Genomic DNA, 20,360 nt, shown 5'->3' on the forward strand with positions numbered 1-20,360 from the left:
TGAAAGTGGTGTTTGTTACTTGCCGCATTGTTAGCGTTGCATTCAGTATATATAACACAAAATAAATTTAAGAAGAAAAGTATAGGGAGCCAATAGTCTAAGTCTACGAACAATAGAGATTTAAGAAGTATTAGAGGTATGATTATTAGTGTTATATTATCCTTTCAGGTTATGTTTTTGGGATAAGTGGGTTCATGACATGATATTAGAATTTTAGATACGAAAGGTCAAGGGTTCGATTTTTGGTGAACTCCAAAATCAATTTATATGGACCAAAGATTTAGTTTATTGTATACATTGTATGCTTAAACCATTGACTCTTAGCACTATCCTAAAAATAAATTAATATATTTTAATATATTTTTATATATTTTAAAATAAATTAGTAAATAATTTTAATGATCGATTAGTGTTATTATAGTTAATTGTTCAGATTCTTTGATGGTCAATTAGTCATGGAAAATGTCTAGTCACATTTAAAAATTGTCCTTTTTGACTCATATATACAATAGGAATACATATCGAATGGATTGCTTCTGTCAAAAAAAAATGAATGGATAGCTTGAAAATTAAATTTATTACAAAAATCAGTTGGTCTTGGATCCAACAGATAAAAAGTTTATTTTTAATAAATATTTTAAATAGAACTCAATATCGCGCTGAATTAGTCTTTAGTCTGTTGGATTAAGGGATATTATAGAAAAAAAAGACAATTTACATGAATAACATATTTAAATTTTTTTTATTATATTACAACTTTATAAAATATTAGAATCAGACATAATTGTAACTTTTTTATTTATATATAAATCACGACATCTTAACGCGGATAATATATAATTAAATATTTATATAACGTAGTTTACATTATTTCTATTAGTGTTTGGAAAGTAAATTAAAAAAATAAATATTATAAAAAATTAAAAATAATCATAAATATTTAAAATTTTAAAAAATAATTATAATACTCACGTTACATTTTTTGATGATTTGAAACATTTAAATAATATTGATGTGTATTTAGTTTATTCACGTATTTTATCCTTAAATTCATATTTTAAAGGAAATAAAAAATACAGATACTCCATATGTTTCTTCTTCTTAAGCTATTTTAATAATTACTTTAAACTATTTTCTTACGATCTGTCCTTATCTATCTAAGTCGATATAAGAGTCATTGTTTATCGGACTATAAAGTTTATGAAATCTATCTTTTGTACATAAAAGATAATAAACAACTATTACATTTATGCTCTAAAAAATTTAAATTTGAGTTAGAAATGTCATTAAAGTAATAAATTTTATACTTATTCTCATAAATTAAATAATAATTTAATCAGGGGCTAAACTAAAATAAACTTTAAAGAAGAACAAAAATTAATTTTATGATATAAAAAAGATTAATTAAATATTTTAGAAGACTAAATTAAAATTTTTATCTAATTAATAAGAAAAAATTGAGATTTAGGAAGGACTATTGTCCCCTTTCCTTAGACGAGGCTTCACCTCTAAATTTAATTGATATAATATTTTAATTATTTTTTAAATTATATATTATATAAATATAATTAATCATTTTATATTGTATAATTATCTGTTATTTTTTACGCTGAAAAAATTTAAATTTTAATTCTTATGTCATCTTAAAAGGCTAAATTTTAATTTATATTAATTTTTTAATATCAAAAGTCCCAATAATTATTTTTTAGATACTAATGAGTCAAAGGATAATTTTTAATGAATTTTAAAAAACTTGTTATTATTTCGTTTTAAATTTCTAAGTTTATAAAAATATAAATCTTTTAAAATTTAAACTAAAACACAAAAATTAAATTTTTATTCTTATTTATTTTGATTTTTTTATATTTTATTTAAAACCAAATAGGAGATAATCCTAATTGACATTTTTTCAATGTTAACTTTAAAATATATATAATTTAAAAATAAAAATATCAATAATCTTATCAGTATAAATAGTAAATCAATCAATTAGATTCGATTTACATGTATATACTGTAGGAATAATAAATTAAATCCACATTAAAAATATATAAATCGAATTTAATTGTTTTGATTTATATAAATTTGTTGGTGTAATTTTGATCCTCGAATAAATTTGTTTGTGTAAAATGAACCAATATAATGAGTATAATTAACATGTGTATTAAAAAGCACATTAAAATTATTATTAATAAATACATTATAAGAAACACGCTGAACAGCGGCAATTTTTTGATGGATTTGCGACAATTTTAAACTGTCGCAAAATAACATACCAGCCGTTATTGATAAATTTACGCATAACACAAGTTAATAAAACTATCATGTATGTTAAGCTGTACTTTTTCAATTAGTTGAAAATTGAGGGCAAAAGCTAATGAAGTATAGATTAGGCATTCAAAACAAAATTCTTTTGTTAACAATAAAAAACAAAAATGTACTCGGGAACAAAATTGTTGGCACAAAATTAAACTTCAATGTGATGTTTAAGACTCTTCTTGCATTTTTTTTTAAACTTCTTTACTTTTTGGGCAGAATTTAAGGGTGATATTTTTTCATCGATAGCATCCTGCTTGAGTGTTGTTAGTTCTTCTTCACTTTCCCTCTTCTTTGCATTCATATGCAGTTTTTGAAGATAAGTAAAGCACAAATATATATACCTTCAAAAGTATACAAATAAATTAAAAAATACAAACATGTTAGTATGGGATTGGAAATTAATTTAGAATCCAAATCCACATTAATAAAAAAAAAGTGGTAAGCATTTTCATCTAAAGAGCAAAGACTTACTTTTGAGGATTTTTATCTAGTAGTTGTTACCGTTCTTCCTGATTGAGAACCATTGAAAAAGAAAACATGCAGAAAATTAAAGTTACAATGCAGAGGTTGAAATTATGACCTTTTTATTTTTCAATGAAATATATTCTATTGAAAAATAAATTAATATAGCAGAATTTCAATATTTTTTTTGTGAACATGAATATTCATCAAAAAAATTCTAAGTCACTTATACAGTAAAAAATACTCATTGATTATAAGCATATTCTATAAGTCAAACTTTCTTACAACAAATGCCCAGAAAAATTCTTGCTATTTAAATCTTAATATTGAGTTTGTGAACATAAGTGTGAGTATGAATCATGTGCAAGGTTTTGCAGCACAGAAACACATTTCAGTCAACTGAAATGCAAAACAGAAATATAATGCTTTAGGGAGAAGATGATCTGGATACCTGTGCCTCGGAGCGGAAATACATAAAGGGTGTATAATATAAGAAATTAGACACCCTAAAAGAATAAAATCAGCATACCTAAAATTGAAATAAATTAATGCACCTCATTTTTAAGAAATCAGTATGATATAGATAAAAAGGGGCATCAAGAAGAAAGTATATACTTCTCAATTTGTCTCATCAAGTGAATTTCTTCGCTAAATCCTCTATCAAGATGGTAAGCTGGTGCACTCCCATCCAAACAAACTGCAGAATAATTTTTAGGAAGAAAAAGTTACCAAAATTTATGCCATGAGTTAGCAATAAGAATAATAAGAACACATGTTAAAGGAAAAATTTTTGTTTACCAAAATTGGATGAATTAATTTATGCCATCTTGCCAATCATGAAGGTGGAAATGTGTAACCTTATCAATTTGGAATAAATGTACAAATCAAAACCGAAATATAATAATAAAAGTAGTGATGAAGCATCTATGTTTTGTTGGACATTCTTTCCAGCTTTAGAAGCAGGCGGAAGGATATTCTTGCGATAGGTCTTACCATTAACTTGAACAGCACCTTTGTCTCCTATGATTTTCAGTAATGCAACAGGTGAACCTCCACGTTGTGTAGAATAACAACCATGATCAGTAATCTAAAATAGTAATTACCCAAAATACATCATACAAATGACTCATTTTCTATAACCAAAATGCAAACTAGATAGATCATTAGCAACTCAGCCACCTATTTGGAATTGCATAAAATAGAAAGTGAAACATCTACCTCGATGTTACTCAACTTGCGTAAAATATTGCCAACAGTTGTATTTTTAAGCCATAAATTGCACTGACGACCTTGTCCAATGATAAAGATAGGATCAAACATAGGCTGGTGAGGAATCTGGAGAAGAAAAAAAACAAATATGATTAATTTTAGATTGAAATGACTAATGAAAACACAATCAGCTCATAATTCTCCTTATTTTAAGCCCAAAAAAGCAAAAGATACTTCAAAGTAGATGTCTCACTTACTCATGTCAAGCATGGTAGCACCTATATCTTTTATGGTGAAATCACACACAACATTGCTTTTATCAGGTAATGCAAAATTTTTAGCGGAACATATCACTAACTGTGGCATGATATTGCAAGAAACAAAATTTTCTCTAGCTAGAACAATACAACAACAACTAAGCCATATCTCATTAGGTTGGGTGCACTAAATGAATCAAACATTGCCATCCATATTATCCTTATCATATATCATATCTGCATAGAACTTTAAAACATGTTCAAAACACTTGACATATTGTTGAACACTTGGCAAGCAAAAGCATAAACAACACAAAATAACACTAAAAAGCATTCTTTGCAACACCAATTCAAAATTCAGCACCAATGACATAAAAAGTCAGTAGCATTTTGTAGTTACTCAACAAAGCATCAATCAATCAATCTAAACAAATTGAAATTCAAACTCAAGAAGCTCTTAATAGCATGTTTAACTATGTATAAACTAACACTAATTCTAATCAGAAAATCCTAATTATAACCTAAACTCAACTAACAGCAGCAAATAATTCTACGCAAATCAAATTAACACTAGAATCAACATATAACTAATCCTAAATTAACTAAAATAGAGAAGAAAAGGTGATATGAGAACCTGAGTCAAATTAATTCTAGAGTTGCTCTATTCTAATTCAGTGACTGGGAATGAGAGAGGCATGGGTGAGCCAGAGAGCCACAGACCCATAGTGCGAGGTTGTAAGGAGGGGAAGAATATGGTCGCGGCGGCGCTAGATGGTAACCGGCAGCGAGATAGAAAAGGCAGGAGACAGGAAAAGAGAAAGAGAGAAAGAGTTTTTGCGGTGGTTGTTCGGCGAAGAAGGTGGTGGTGGTTCTGTGGTTATGACGGAGACGCTGGGGGTGATGGTCGATGGTGGTGCTGCGTAGGGGGTCGAAAAGAAGCTAGGGCTGGAAAAGGGGGAGTGATTCAGACTTCAGTGTTCTAGACTTCAGCGAGTGATGGGACACTTAGAGATGGCTCTCTTCTTGGTTTGATTTGCAGCCGTTGAAAAACTAACAGCTGCTATCTTGGTTCTTTTTGTAGCGAGCCCAAATCGCTATCCTATTGGCCGTTATCTTGCCAATTTGCTACGATTTGATAAACAACCGCTAATTAGGGGGATGCACTTGCAAAGACACTCCGACGCTCAAGTCAGAATGGATCTAAAAGGTATAAGGTGTGAGGAATGAATGAGTACCTAGAGGGACATGGGTCCTCTATTTATAGGTGATGGTGACTTATCTTATCTTATCTTTGTTTGGCTAAGATAAGGGGAACGTTTGAATTTGATTGTTGGTTAGAGGCTCTAATGGGCCGGTTTCGGGCCTTTTAGATAGGTGGAGCGGGTCGGACCCGGGTATCCGAGTTTTGAGATCGTTCTTGGTGTATAATCCGTGGTCCGGATCCGTAATAGTTGCTCCCGCGGCGGGAGAACGAGTGAGGTCGGTCTCTGTCGCTAGAGGATATGGTTTTGGCCATTTTGTGGCCTTCTTTGGTTTCTCAGATCGTAGTTTAATGGATTTGTCTCTTAGCGGGGAAGGTCGATATGTCGGCCCCGAGTTTTATGGTTAGGCCGAGGTTCGCCTGGTCGTTTGATTAACGCGACCTTTCTGCATTCTTGCGTCCGTTGCATTTTTTGAGGTGTGTTTGTCAGTTTCATTTTTCCAAGGGAGCATTTATTGCGAGGGAATGTTTGGGTTGCTTTCCCTTTTCTGCCCCTGCGTGCCATGTTTATCATTAGGGCTATTTACATCTTTTCGCCCTTTCGAAATCCGTTTTGGCTTTCCTACTTTACTTCCCTCGTTTGCTTCATTTCCTACTTGCTTTTGCCTCTTCTCTGTGGACTTCTCTTTCTTCTCTCTTTCATTTTGGGTGTTCTTCCTGCTTCTTTGCTGTCGTGCTTTCTGCTTCTTTGCTGTCTTCAAGTTTTCATTCGCATTATCAGGTTGGTGTTCTTCCACTTTGCCCTCGTAATCTGTATTGCCCTGCTCCTTTGTGTTTTTGCTTTATTTCTTTCTTTGGTTTAGTGGGGATTAGGGTTGTATTCTGTTTCTAGGGGGTAGTGAGTTTTTGAAGGGGGTGAGCACCACTGTGTTGTTGGCAGTAGGTAGTGGCGTGTGTTTTGATTTTTTCCTTTAGTTATTGCCGCACGTTTTTTGGGCTGATGGTGGTGCTCGCCTCTATTTTAGGTATGGCACGGTGGAGGACTAAGGGTGCGCGCGTTCTGGTGGTTCCCGCTAGTGGCGTTCCCTCCCTTTATTCTTGGGTGAACAGTGACGTTTGGGGGACGCTGTCTCGAGTGACGGAAGCGGACCTTCAGCGGCTCCGTGACCAGGGGGCTATTGTGGAGGGGGTGATGCCGAGCGCGAGTATGAGCTCGCTCTTCCGGGAGGTGATGAGAGCGTTGTTATACCAACCTCGACTCGCCGACCGTCCCGGATTAGATGTGGGTTTACGAGGTGATGTTCACCCGACTTGGTGTGCGGCTTCCGTTTTCTCCATTCGTGCAGCAACTTTTGAGCCGATGTTCCGTGGCGCCGCCTAAGCTACATCCAAATAGTTGGGCGGCAGTACGGATGTTCGAGCTCGTTTGCGAGTTCCTGGAGCTTCTGGCTTCAGTGAATGATTTTCCTTTACTCTTCTTATGCACCTTACCGACTAAGGAGGGGAAGCATAAGAAGGGGTATATGTCCTTTAGGGCTCAACCCCACCGTCGGGTCTTCGGTTTATATGAGGACTCTTTTCATGGCTTTAAGAGTAGGTACTTCAAGGTTCGCCCTGCTATGGGGCACCACCCTTTCTAGTTGATGTTGGAGGGAGAGTGTCGGTTTCCCACGTACTGGAATTTTGGTGAGGGGCCTTCCGTTTTGACGTGGGTGACGCAGGAGTTTTTGTCTCCGGAAGATCGGGATGTGGCCCTCATCCTTTGGCATTTGTTTGGGGAACGTCCTCTTAATCCTAGGGATGTAATGGGTGATCCGGTTGCTTGCCGGACTTATGTTGGTGTGTGGTTGTCTCTCCCTTTTTTTTGTCGTTGTTCCGAGTTGAGTACTTATGCTTTTTCTTGCTTTCTTCTGCAGTTGAAATGCCTGGCGATTTGACGACTCTTGCTAGGTTGAAGGCTCAACTGTCCCAGGGAACTCCCTCTGGCAGTTCTCCGTCCACTCCTACCTCCCGACCCGTCGATGATACGAGGGCGGTTTTTCAAGATCTTATTGACGATCGGATTTCTATCGGTAAAGAAATTCACAAATATAATCGAGTTGTAAGTATAATTTCTAAACCAACAGAGAATTCTTTCGTGCAAAAGTTTTGGTTGTCACAAGTAACAAAACCCAATAAAATTTATAAACCGAAGTATTTAAACCTCGGGTCGTCTTCTCAAGGAATTGCAGGGAGGTGTGTTTTATTATTGGTTATGGAAAACAATATTTTTGGGTTTTTGAAAGGTTTGAACAAGAGAAATAAATTGCAGGAATTAATAAATCAATAGCTAAGAAAACTCTTGGAAAGGTATGAAAATTAGAAGTTCTATCCTAGTTATCTTTATCAATTGTGATGAGAATTTCTCGTTGCTCCCACTTAGTCAACCTCTAACTATGAAGGTAGGTCAAGTGGATAAATCAATATGAATCCTCAAGTCCTAGTCAATTCCCAAAGAAAGACTAGAGTTAGTAAAATTCAAGTCAATTAGCAACTTCCAATTATCAATTAACAAGAGAGTTTGATAATTCAAGAGTCTCTAATTACTTAACCAAAGCCAAAAGGGGAAAATATCTTAAATTAAATAAAAGCATCATAAATAGAATAAGACAATCATCAATTTGAAATACCTCAAATTATATTAATTAAGAAAATCCTAACATGAATGGTTCATAAGCCAAATTGAAAAGATAAAAACAATTAAAGTAATAGAATAAATAAAAGTAGAAAATAAATTAAAAGAACATTGAACCTGTAATAGAAATCCTAAATCCTAATCCTAAGAGAGAGGAGGAACCTCTCTCTCTAAAAACTATATCTAAAAATCTAAAATTATGAATTATGAGTGAATGATGATGAATGAATGGATTCTCCCACTTTATAGTCTCTAATCTGTGTTTTCTGGATCGAAAATTAGGTCAAAAACAGCCCAGAAATCGCTGATTGCGAATTCTGATACGCTGATTTTCGTCACTGCGATGCGTCTGCGTGGAGCACGCATTCGCGTTGCCTAACTGTACTGGCACTATAACAAATTATATATCATTTCGAAGCCCCGGACGTTAGCTTTCCATTGCAACTGAAACAGTATCATTTGGATCTCTATAGCTCAAGTTATGACCATTTGAGTGCGAAGAGGTCAGGGCTGACAGCTTTGCCATTCTTTCAATTTCTTTTATTCCTTCCACTTTTACATGCTTCTTTTCCCTCCTCTAAGTCATTCCTGCTCTGTAATATCTAAAATCACTTAAGGCACATATCACGGCATCGAATAGTAATAAGAGAAGATTAATATTAGCAAATATAAGGCCAAAGAATTATGGTTTCAATCATAGCACAAAATCAGGAAGGAAAAATGTAAAACCATGCAAATAGTATGAATAAGTGGGTAAAGAGTTGATAAAAATCACTCAATTGAGCACAAGATAAATCATGAAATAGTGATTTATCAACCTTCCCACACTTAAACATTAGTATTTCCTCATGCTAAGCTCAAGAGAACTAAAAGAGTGAAGGGGAATGGTAGAATGTATGAAATGCAACCTATCTATATGAATGCAACTACATGCAAAAAAATGATTCTACCTACTTGGTGAAAAGTAAATAAATCTTCAAGAATAAATATGAACTGGATTTCACTAATTCAAATCACAAAATAAAGTACAAGTAAACTTGCAGAAGAAAATAGCTCATGAAAGCCGGGAACAAAGAATCGAGCATCGAACCCTCACTAGAAGTGAATACACTCTAGTCGCTCTGGTGTTTAAGGTTCGATCTCTCAATTCTCTACTAATCTTGCTTTCTAAGACTTGCTTTTTAAGGGTTGTAATGGGGTCAAGGTCAAGGTAGGATTGTATTTGGTCAAGTAGACTGAAATCTGAATCCTTAATTAACATAAAATTCTCACTTAGCCTAAGACATTCCATGTAATTACAATGCAAAACCTAACTGCCCATTAACTATGTTTATCACATATTCATGCATCCCAAATTCAAGTACAATTCATATGCATTGATATTATTACTTTACTTGGGGCATTTTGTCCCCTTTTTTTATTTATTTGCTCTTTTTTCTTCTTATTATTTTTTTTGTATTTATTTTTTTCTTTTATTTTTCTCAATGCATATGATTAAGGTATTGCATGCATAAACATGTGTTTAACATTCTTTTTCACATTTTATCAAGAATATACAATACCCAATTCTCAAACCAAATATTTTCAATCCCAATTTCCCCACACTTAATTCGTGAGCACTTTCACTAGTCTAAGCTAACCAAGGATTCAAATTAGGGACATTATTGTTTTCCGCTTAGAGTTAATAATGTGCTAAAATAAAGAACAAATGGGGTAAAATAGGCTCAAATTAGTTTGCAAAGAATAATGAAAGGTAAGGCCATATGGGTATGTAAGCTTAGTGAAATAAGGCCTCAATCATATAAGTGCATGCATACATCAGATAATGGAAATATAGAATTAAGCAAGATAAATATTACAATTTTAGAGAGAACAACACACACCAAAAATAAAATATTAGTTGATAAGATGCAACCAATCAATTAGGCTCAAAATCTCACGGGTTTTGTGTGTTCGAGCTCTAAACCATGTTTCAAAATAATATTTCTTCAAACAAGTTTTTAAAAAAGTTTAATTCAAATTAGAGAAATGCTATAAAAAGTTTCTTGAAAAAGAAAATATTACTTCAACCAAGTGGTAAAATATGCACAAAATCAAACAAATATGCAATCAAACATGCAAATGCAACAATGAACAAACAAAAAATAAAACATTGGTATTGAGAAGAAGGTAACTAACCCACGGAAGTCGGTATCGACCTCCCCACACTTAAAGATTGCACCGTCCTCGGTGCATATAGAGATGTACAAGTGGACGGGTGGTTCCGCAGCTAGTGCTCTTTTTTTTCCTTTCCTTGCTGATGGTTTGGGAGTAGCTTTCTCTTTTCCTTTCTTAGTGGCCATCCTAAAAAGGAAAAAAATAAGTACATGTAAAGCTAAGGGTTCGAGCAAGGGAGATGATAGTATAGGTGATAATCAATGCATGGTAAAGAGGGATGTCATTAACACATGGTCATGACTTCATGTGAAGAGTTCATCAATGAAAATATAGCAAGTGCATGTAATGACAATTAAATGTAAGATGTTTATTGGCATGCTGGCAAAGGCATGAGTAGCATAGATCAAGCACTAAATGTCCAAGTTAGATTATCATCTCTTTCAAACTAACAATCTGTTTGTATTGACAATTATATTTAATTAATAAAATATAAAAGGAGTTTTGTGAAAAACAGGCATTAAAGTAGTAGGATAACATAAAAGTAGTGCATGATGCCATATGGGTTTTTTCACAAACACTTAGCATGCATGGTAAATAAGTTATTGAAAGTATTAAATTGAACATGCAAGCAACCCTATAAAAAGTAATATATAATTGTCAAACAATTCCTTAATAATCCACAAGCAAAATATAGAAAATAATGACTGATGAGCGGATAATTTGTACGCTTTTTGGCATTGTTTTTAGTATGTTTTTAGTATGATCCAGTTGGTTTTTAGTATATTTTATTATTTTTTAGTTAAAATTCACTTTTCTGGACTTTACTATGAGTTTGTGTGTTTTTCTGTGATTTCAGGTATTTTCTGGCTGAAATTGAGGGACCTGAGCAAAAATCTGATTCAGAGACTAAAAAGGACTGCAGATGCTGTTGGATTCTGACCTCCCTGCACTCGAAGTGGATTTCTGGAGCTACAGAAGCCAAATTGGCGCGCTCTCAACGGCGTTGGAAAGTAGACATCCTGGGCTTTCTAGCAATATATGATAGTCCATACTTTGCCCAAGATTTGAAGGCCCAAACCGGCGTTCAAAGTCACCCTCAGAATTTCCAGCGTTAAACGCCGGAACTGGCACCAAAATGGGAGTTAAACGCCCAAACTGGCACAAAAGCTGGCGTTTAACTCCAAGAAGAGTCTCTACACGAAAATGCTTCAATTCTCAGCCCAAGCACACACCAAGTGGGCCCGGAAGTGGATTTTTATGTCATTTACTCATCTATGTACACCCTAGGCTACTAGTTTTCTATAAGTAGGACCTTTTACTATTGTATTAGGGAGATCTTTCAATCTTTGGATCTTTTGATCATGTTTTGATGATTGAACCCTCATTGGGAGGCTGGCCATTCGGCCATGCCTAAACCTTGTTCTTATGTATTTTCAACGGTGGAGTTTCTACACACCATAGATTAAGGTGTGGAGCTCTGCTGTACCTCGAGTATTAATGCAATTACTATTGTTCTTCTATTCAATTCCGCTTGTTCTTGTTCTAAGATTTCACTTGTTCTTCAACTTGATGAATGTGATGATCCGTGACACTCATCATCATTCTCACCTATGAACGTGTGACTGACAACCACCTCCGTTCTACCTTCGAGTGGGTGAATATCTCTTGGATTCCTGATACACGATGCATGGTTGATCGCCTGACAACCGAGTGCTCGCCTGACAAACGAGCCAGCCATTCCGTGAGATCAGAGTCTTCGTGGTATAGGCTAGAACTGATGGCGGCATTCAAGAGAATCTGGAAGGTCTAACCTTGTCTGTGGTATTCTGAGTAGGATTCAATGATTGAATGACTGTGACGTGCTTCAAACTCCTGAAGGCGGGGCGTTAGTGACAGACGCAAAAGAATCACTGGATTCTATTCCGGCCTGATCGAGAACCGACAGATGGATAGCCGTGCCGTGACAGGGTGCGTTGAACATTTCCACTGAGAGGATGGGAGGTAGCCACTGACAACGGTGAAATCCTTGCATAAGCTTGCCATGGAAAGGAGTAAGAAGGATTGGATGAAGACAGTAGGAAAGCAGAGAGACGGAAGGGACAGCATCTTCATACGCTTATCTGAAATTCCTATCAATGAATTACATAAGTATTTCTATCTTTATCTTTATAGTTTTATTCGTATATCACCATACCCATTTGAGTTTGCCTGACTGAGATTTACAAGGTGACCATAGCTTGCTTCATACCAACAATCTCTGTGGGATCGACCCTTACTCGCGTAAGGTTTATTACTTGGACGACCCAGTACACTTGCTGGTTAGTTGTGCGAAGTTGTGTTTATGCCATGGTATTGAACACCAAGTTTTTGGTTTCATCACCGGGGATTATTTGAGTTGTGAAAAGTATTGATCATAATTTCGTGCACCAAGTTTTTGGCGCCGTTGCCGGGGATTGTTGAGTTTGGACAACTGACGATTCATCTTGTTGCTTAGATTAGGTATTTTCTTTCTTCAGAGTTCTTAAGAATGAATTCTAGTGTTTCAAGGTGATGTTCTTATCATCACCAAAGCTGATTGATCTTCATCAATTTAGCTCTTGAATGCAATGTTCTGCTGAAGCTTGGCTGACCATGTCTAATTCCTTTAGACTGAAGCTTTAGACTAACATTGCATGATTCCTGGAATTCTCATTAAGAATTTTGATACATTTTTCCACTTTATTTTTGAAAAAAAGCACAAAAAATTTTACAAAATCATAAAATCCAAAAATATTTTTGAGTCTAGTGTTTCATTTTAAGTTTGGTGTCAATTGCATACATTCATTCATGTGTCTTAAGGATCTTCAAGTAATTCTTGATGATTTCTTACTCTGATCTTTGAATTCTTTTGACTTGAGTGTTTATGTGTCTCATTAGTGTCAGCAGTATACAAACTGCTAAGTTTGGTGTCTTGCATGCATTGTTATTTGATTTTAGTTGCATTTTGATTATTCCTTATTATTAAAAATCCAAAAATATTTTTAATTTGTGTCTTTTCAAGTCAACAATACAGAGAATTGAAGATTCAGAACATACTGCAGAGGAATTGCACAGAAAAAGCTGGGCGTTCAAAACGCCCAGTAAGGAAGACAGACTGGCGTTTAAACGCCAGCCAGGGTACCTGGCTGGGCATTTAACGCCCAAAAGGGTAGATTTTTGGGCGTTAAACGCCAGAATGTGCACCATTCTGGGCGTTTAACGCCAGGATGGCACAAGAGGGAAGATTCTGTTTTCAAATCAAATTTTTTTTCAGGTTTTCAAAGTTTTTCAAAATAAAATCTTTTTCAAATCATATCTTTTCAATCATATGCTTTCAAAATCAATTTCTTTCCTTTTTCAAAGATACTTGCTATCAATTAATGATTTGATTCAACATTTCAAGTATGTTGCCTTTTCTGTTGAGAAAGGTTTAATGTTTGAATCATATCTTTTCTTGATAGCCAAGTCATTAATTTTCAAAATCAAATCTTTTAAAATGTTTTTCAAATCATATCTTCTCAATCACATCTTTTTAAAATCAATCATATCTTCTTAACCACATCCTTTTCAAAATAGTTTTCAATCAAATCTTTTTTATTTCTAATTTCAAAATCTTTTTCAAAAATCACTTGATTTCTTTTCCACTCTTGGTTTTCGAAAATCAATTAGTATTTTTCAAAATGTTTTCAAAATCTTTTACTTAATTTTCGAAAATTGCTTCCCTTCTTCTCACATCCTTCTATTTATGGACTAACACTATTCCTTGATGCAAAATTCGAACTCCATCTTCTTTGACAAGTTCGAATTTTCTACTTCTGCCTTCCATTTTCTTTTCCTCTGACACCTCAAGGAATCTCTATACTGTGACATAGAGGATTCCATATTTTCTTGTTCTCTTCTCTTTCTTATGAGCAGGAGCAAGGACAAAAGCATTCTTGTTGAGGCTGACCCTGAACCTGAAAGGACCTTGAAGCGAAAGCTAAGAGAAGCTAAGGCACAACTCTCTGTAGAGGACCTAAACGAATTCTTCAAAGAAGAAGAACACATGGCAGTCGAAAACAACAACAATGCCAACAATGCAAGGAAGGTGCTGGGTGACTTTATTGCACCTACTCCCGACTTCTATGGGAGAAACATCTCTATCCCTGCCATTGGAGCAAACAACTTTGAGCTTAAGCCTCAATTAGCTTCTCTAATGCAACAGAATTGCAAGTTCCATGGACTTCCATTAGAAGATCCTCATCAGTTCTTAGCTGAATTCTTGCAAATCTGTGACACTGTCAAGACTAATAGGGTTGACCCTGAGGTCTACAGACTTATGCTATTCCCTTTTGCTGTAAGAGACAGAGCTAGGACATGGTTGGACTCACAACCTAAAGAAAGCCTGAACTCTTGGGAAAAGCTAGTCAATGCCTTCTTGGCAAAGTTCTTTCCACCTCAAAAATTGAGTAAGCTTAGAGTGGAAATCCAAACCTTCAGACAGAAGGAAGGAGAATCCCTCTATGAAGCTTGGGAAAGATACAAACAATTAATCAGAAAGTGTCCCTCTGACATGCTTTCTGAATGGAGCATCATAGGTATTTTCTATGATGGTCTCTCTGAACTATCCAAAATGTCTTTGGATAGCTCTGCTGGAGGATCTCTTCATCTGAAGAAGACGCCTACAGAAGCTCAAGAGCTGATTGAAATGGTTGCAAATAACCAATTCATGTACACTTCTGAAAGGAATCCTGTGAACAATGGGACTAGTCAGAAGAAAGGTGTTCTTGAGATTGACACTCTGAATGCCATATTGGCCCAGAATAAAATATTGACTCAACAAGTCAATTTGATTTCTCAAAGTCTGTCTGGAATGCAAAATGCACCAAGCAGTACTAAGGAAGCTTCATCTGAGGAAGAAGCTTATGATCCTGAGAACCCTTCAATGGAAGAGGTGAATTACATGGGAGAACCCTATGGAAACACCTATAATCCTTCATGGAGAAATCATCCAAATTTCTCATGGAAGGATCAACAGAGACCTCAACAAGGTTTCAATAATAATAATGGTGGAAGAAACAGGTTTGGCAATAGCAAGCCTTCTCCATCATCTTCTCAACAACAGACAGAGAGTTCTAAGCAGAACACTTCTGACTTAGCAACCATGGTCTCTGATCTGATCAAAATCACTCAAAGTTTCATGACTGAAACAAGATCCTCCATTAGAAATTTGGAGGCACAAGTGGGTCAGCTGAGCAAGAGAATTACTGAACTCCCTCCTAGTACTCTTCCAAGTAATACAGAAGAAAATCCAAAAGGAGAGTGCAAAGCCATCAACATGGCCGAATTTGGAGAGGAAGGAGAGGCAGTGAACGCCACTGAGGAAGACCTCAATGGACGTCCACTGGCCTCCAATGAGTTCCCCAATGAGGAACCATGGGAATCTGAGGCTCAAAATGAGACCATAGAGATTCCATTGGACTTACTTCTGCCATTCATGAGCTCTGATGAGTATTCTTCCTCTGAAGAGGATGAGTATGTCACTGAAGAGCAAGTTGCTAAATACCTTGGAGCAATCATGAAGCTAAATGACAAGTTATTTGGTAATGAGACTTGGGAGGATGAACCCCCTTTGCTCACCAAAGAACTGGATGACTTGTCTAGGCAAAAATTACCTCAAAAGAGACAAGACCCTGGGAAGTTTTCAATACCTTGTACCATAGGCACCATGACCTTCAAGAAGGCCTTGTGTGACTTAGGGGTCAAGTGTAAACCTCATGCCTCTCTCTGTAATGGAGAAGCTAGGGATCTTTGAGGTGCAAGCTGCAAAAATCTCATTAGAGATGGCAGACAACTCAAGAAAACAAGCTTATGGACTTGTAGAAGATGTTCTGGTAAAGGTTGAAGACCATTACATCCCTACTGATTTCATAGTCCTAGAGACTGGGAAATGCATGGATGAATCCATCATCCTTGGCAGACCCTTCCTAGCCACAGCAAAGGCTGCGATTGATGTTGATAGAGGAGAATTAATCATTCAAGTGAATGAAGAATCCTTTGTGTTTAAGGCTCAAGGATATCCCTCTGTCACCATGGAGAGGAAGCATGAAGAGCTTCTCTCAAAACAGAGCCAAACAGAGCCCCCACAGTCAAACTCTAAGTTTGGTGTTGGGAGGCCACAACCAACTTCTAAGTTTGGTGTTGAACCCCCACATTCAAACTCTAAGTTTGGTGTTGGGAGGTTCCAACATAGCTGTGAGCATTTCTGAGGCTCCATGAGAGTCCTCTGTCAAGCTAATGACATTAAAGAAGCGCTTGTTGGGAGGCAACCCAATGTTATATTTTATCTATTCTCTTTTGTTATTTTATGTCTTTTGTAGGTTGATGATCATGAGAAGTCACAAAATCAATGAAAAAAGCAAAAACAGAATGAAAAACAGAAAGAAAAACAGCACACCCTGGAGGAGAGCGTGCTGGTGTTTAAACGCCAGTGAGGCTAGCAGATGGGCGTTTAACGCCCAGTCTGGCACCATTCTGGGCGTTTAACGCCAGAAAGGGGCACCAGACTGGCGTTAAACGCCAGAAAAGGGCACCAGACTGGCGTTAAACGCCAGAAAAGGGCAAGAAGCTGGCGTTAAACGCCAGAAATGGGCACCAGCCCGGCGTTTAACGTCAGAATTGGCTAAAAACGCATTTTTGCTTGCCATTTGGTGCAGGGATGACTTTTCCTTGACACCTCAGGATCTGTGGACCCCACAGGATCCCCACCTACCCCACCACTCTCTCTCTTCTTCACCCATTCACCAATCACCTCAACACCTCTTCCCCAAAAACCCTTCACCTATCAAATCCCATCTTTCTCTTCACCACTCACATCCATCCTTCATAAAACCCCACCTACCTCACCCTTCAAATTCAAACCACTTTCCCTCCCAAACCCTCCCATACATGACCGAACCAAGCCCCTCCCCACTTCTATATAAACCCATCTTCCCTCCTTCATTTTCACACAACCTAAACACCACTTCTTCCCTTTTGGCCGAACACAAAGCCATTCCCTTCTTCCTCATTTCTTCTTCTTCTACTCTCTTCTTTCTTCTTTTGCTCGAGGACGAGCAAACCTTTTAAGTTTGGTGTGGTAAAAGCATTGCTTTTTGTTTTTCCATAACCATTTATGGCATCCAAGGCCGGAGAAACCTCTAGAAAGAGGAAAGGGAAGGCAAAAGCTTCTACCTCCGAGTCATGGGAGATGGAGAGATTCATCTCAAGGGTGCATCAAGACCACTTCTATGAAATTGTGACCTTGAAGAAGGTGATCCCCGAGATCCCTTTCAAACTCAAAAAGGGTCAACTTTGATCAAAGGTTGGACCAAGTCCTCATAGACATCTGTGAAGAGGGCGCTCAATGGAAGAGAAAGGGAAGCCAAGTCAACTAAGAAGGAATGACCTCAAGCCCATCACTAAGAAAAGGATGGAGCAAACAAGAGACCCATCTCATCATCAAATCCCTGAGATACCTCAAGGGATGCACTTTCCTCCACAAAACTATTGGGAGCAACTAAACACCTCCCTAGGAGAATTGAGTTCCAACATGGGACAACTAAGGGTGGAGCACCAAGAACACTCCATCATCCTCCATGAAATTAGAGAAGATCAAAGAATCATGAGAGAGGAGCAACAAAGACAAGAAAGAGACATTGAGGAGCTCAAGCACTCCATAGGATCTTCAAGAGGAAGAACAAACCGCCATCACTAAGGTGGACCCGTTCTTTAATTTTCTTGTTCTTTATTTTCCTGTTTTTTCGAATTTTAGTGCTTATGTTTATCTATGTTTGTGTCTTGTGATCATTAGTGTCTTAGTGTCTATGCCTTAAAGTTATGAATGTCCTATGAATCCATCACCTCTCTTAAAAAAAAAATAAATAATAAATGGTCTTAATTGAAAAAGAGAAGAATGCATGAATTTTAAATTTTATAATAGTTTAATTATTTTGATGTGGTGGCAATACTTTTGTTTTCTGAATGTATGATTAAACAGTGCATATGTCTTTTGAATTTGTGGTTCATGAATATTGGCTCTTGAAAGAATGATGAAAAAGGAGACATGTTACTGAGGATCTGAAAAATCATTAAAATGATTCTTGAAGCAAGAAAAAGCAGTGAAAAAAAAAGAGAAAAAAAAAAGAGAAAAAAAAATAGAGAAAAGAAAGAAATAAAGTTGTGATCCAAGGCAAAAAGAGTGTGCTTAAGAACCCTGGACACCTCTAGTTGGGGACTCTAGCAAAGCTGAGTCACAATCTGAAAAGGTTCACCCAATTATGTGTCTGTGGCATGTATGTATCCGGTGGTAATACTGGAAGACAGAGTGCTTTGGGCCACGGCCAAGACTCAATAAAGTAGCTATGTTCAAGAATCATCATACTTAACTAGGAGAATCAATAACACTATCTGGATTCTGAGTTCCTAAAGAAGCCAATCATTCTGAATTTCAAAGGATAGAGTGAGATGCCAAAACTGTTCAGAGGCAAAAAGCTAAAAGCCCCGCTCATCTAATTAATACTGATCTTCATAGATGTTTTTGGAATTCATTGCATATTCTCTTCTTTTTTATCTTATTTGATTTTCAGTTGCTTGAGGACAAGCAACAATTTAAGTTTGGTGTTGTGATGAGCGAATAATTGTACGCTTTTTGGCATTGTTTTTAGTATGTTTTTAGTATGATCTAGTTGGTTTTTAGTATATTTTTATTAGTTTTAGTTAAAATTCACTTTTCTGGACTTTACTATGAGTTTGTGTGTTTTTCTGTGATTTCAAGTATTTTCTGGCTGAAATTGAGGGACCTGAGCAAAAATCTGATTCAGAGACTAAAAAGGACTGCAGATGCTGTTGGATTCTGACCTCCCTGCACTCGAAGTGGAATTTCTGGATCTACAGAAGCCCAATTGGCGCGCTCTCAACGGCGTTGGAAAGTAGACATCCTGGGCTTTCCAGCAATATATGATAGTCCATACTTTGCCCAAGATTTGAAGGCCCAAACCGGCGTTCAAAGTCACCCTCAGAATTTCCAACGTTAAACGCCGGAACTGGCACCAAAATGGGAGTTAAACGCCCAAACTGGCACAAAAGCTGGCGTTTAACTCCAAGAAGAGTCTCTACACGAAAATGCTTCAATGCTCAGCCCAAGCACACACCAAGTGGCCCGGAAGTGGATTTTTATGTCATTTACTCATCTATGTACACCCTAGGCTACTAGTTTTCTATAAGTAGGACCTTTTACTATTGTATTAGGAGATCTTTCAATCTTTGGATCTTTTGATCATGTTTTGATGATTGAACCCTCATTGGGAGGCTGGCCATTCGGCCATGCCTAGACCTTGTTCTTATGTATTTTCAACGTGGAGTTTCTACACACCATAGATTAAGGTGTGGAGCTCTGCTGTACCTCGAGTATTAATGCAATTACTATTGTCTTCATCAATTCCGCTTTTTGTTCTAGATTACTTGTCTCAACTTGATGAATTGATATCCGTGACACTCATCATCATTCTCACCCTATGAACGTGTGACTGACAACCACCTCCGTTCTACCTTCGAGTGGGTGAATATCTCTTGGATTCCTGATACACGATGCATGGTTGATCGCCTGACAACCGAGTGCTCGCCTGACAAACGAGCCAGCCATTCCGTGAATCAGAGTCTTCGTGAAGGCTAGAACTGATGGCGCATCAAGAGAATCCGGAAGGTCTACCTTGGTCTGTGGTATTCTGAGAGGATCAATGATTGAATGATGTGACGTGCTTCAAACTCCGAAGGCGGGGCGTTAGTGACAGACGTAAAAGAATCATTGATTCTATTCCGCCTGATCGAGAACCGACAGATGGATAGCCGTGCCGTGACAGGGTGCGTGAAACCAAAGATAACATACAACTGAATGAAAGCGATAAATAAGAAGGAGATAAGACAGTAGGAACAAAACGGACAGCATCTTCATACGCTTATCTGAAATTCCTACCAATGAATTACATAAGTATTTCTATCTTTATCTTTATAGTTTTATTCGTATATCACCATACCCATTTGAGTT

General features: G+C 36.6%; 1 non-coding gene and 1 pseudogene across 1 annotated transcript; both read right to left on the reverse strand.

Moving 5' to 3' along the window:
• Positions 1-3,138: 3,138 nt before the first annotated feature.
• Positions 3,139-20,360, reverse strand: part of LOC112781939 (berberine bridge enzyme-like 4) — a 24,101-nt pseudogene continuing 6,879 nt past the window's right edge.
• LOC112793080 (small nucleolar RNA R71) lies at positions 14,748-14,855 on the reverse strand. Its single transcript, XR_003197789.1, has one exon. It is a non-coding gene; the product is annotated as a small nucleolar RNA R71 (small nucleolar RNA).

This window comes from Arachis hypogaea, chromosome 3 (assembly GCF_003086295.3).
Source record: "Arachis hypogaea cultivar Tifrunner chromosome 3, arahy.Tifrunner.gnm2.J5K5, whole genome shotgun sequence".
In the NCBI taxonomy this organism is placed as follows: domain Eukaryota; kingdom Viridiplantae; phylum Streptophyta; class Magnoliopsida; order Fabales; family Fabaceae; genus Arachis; species Arachis hypogaea.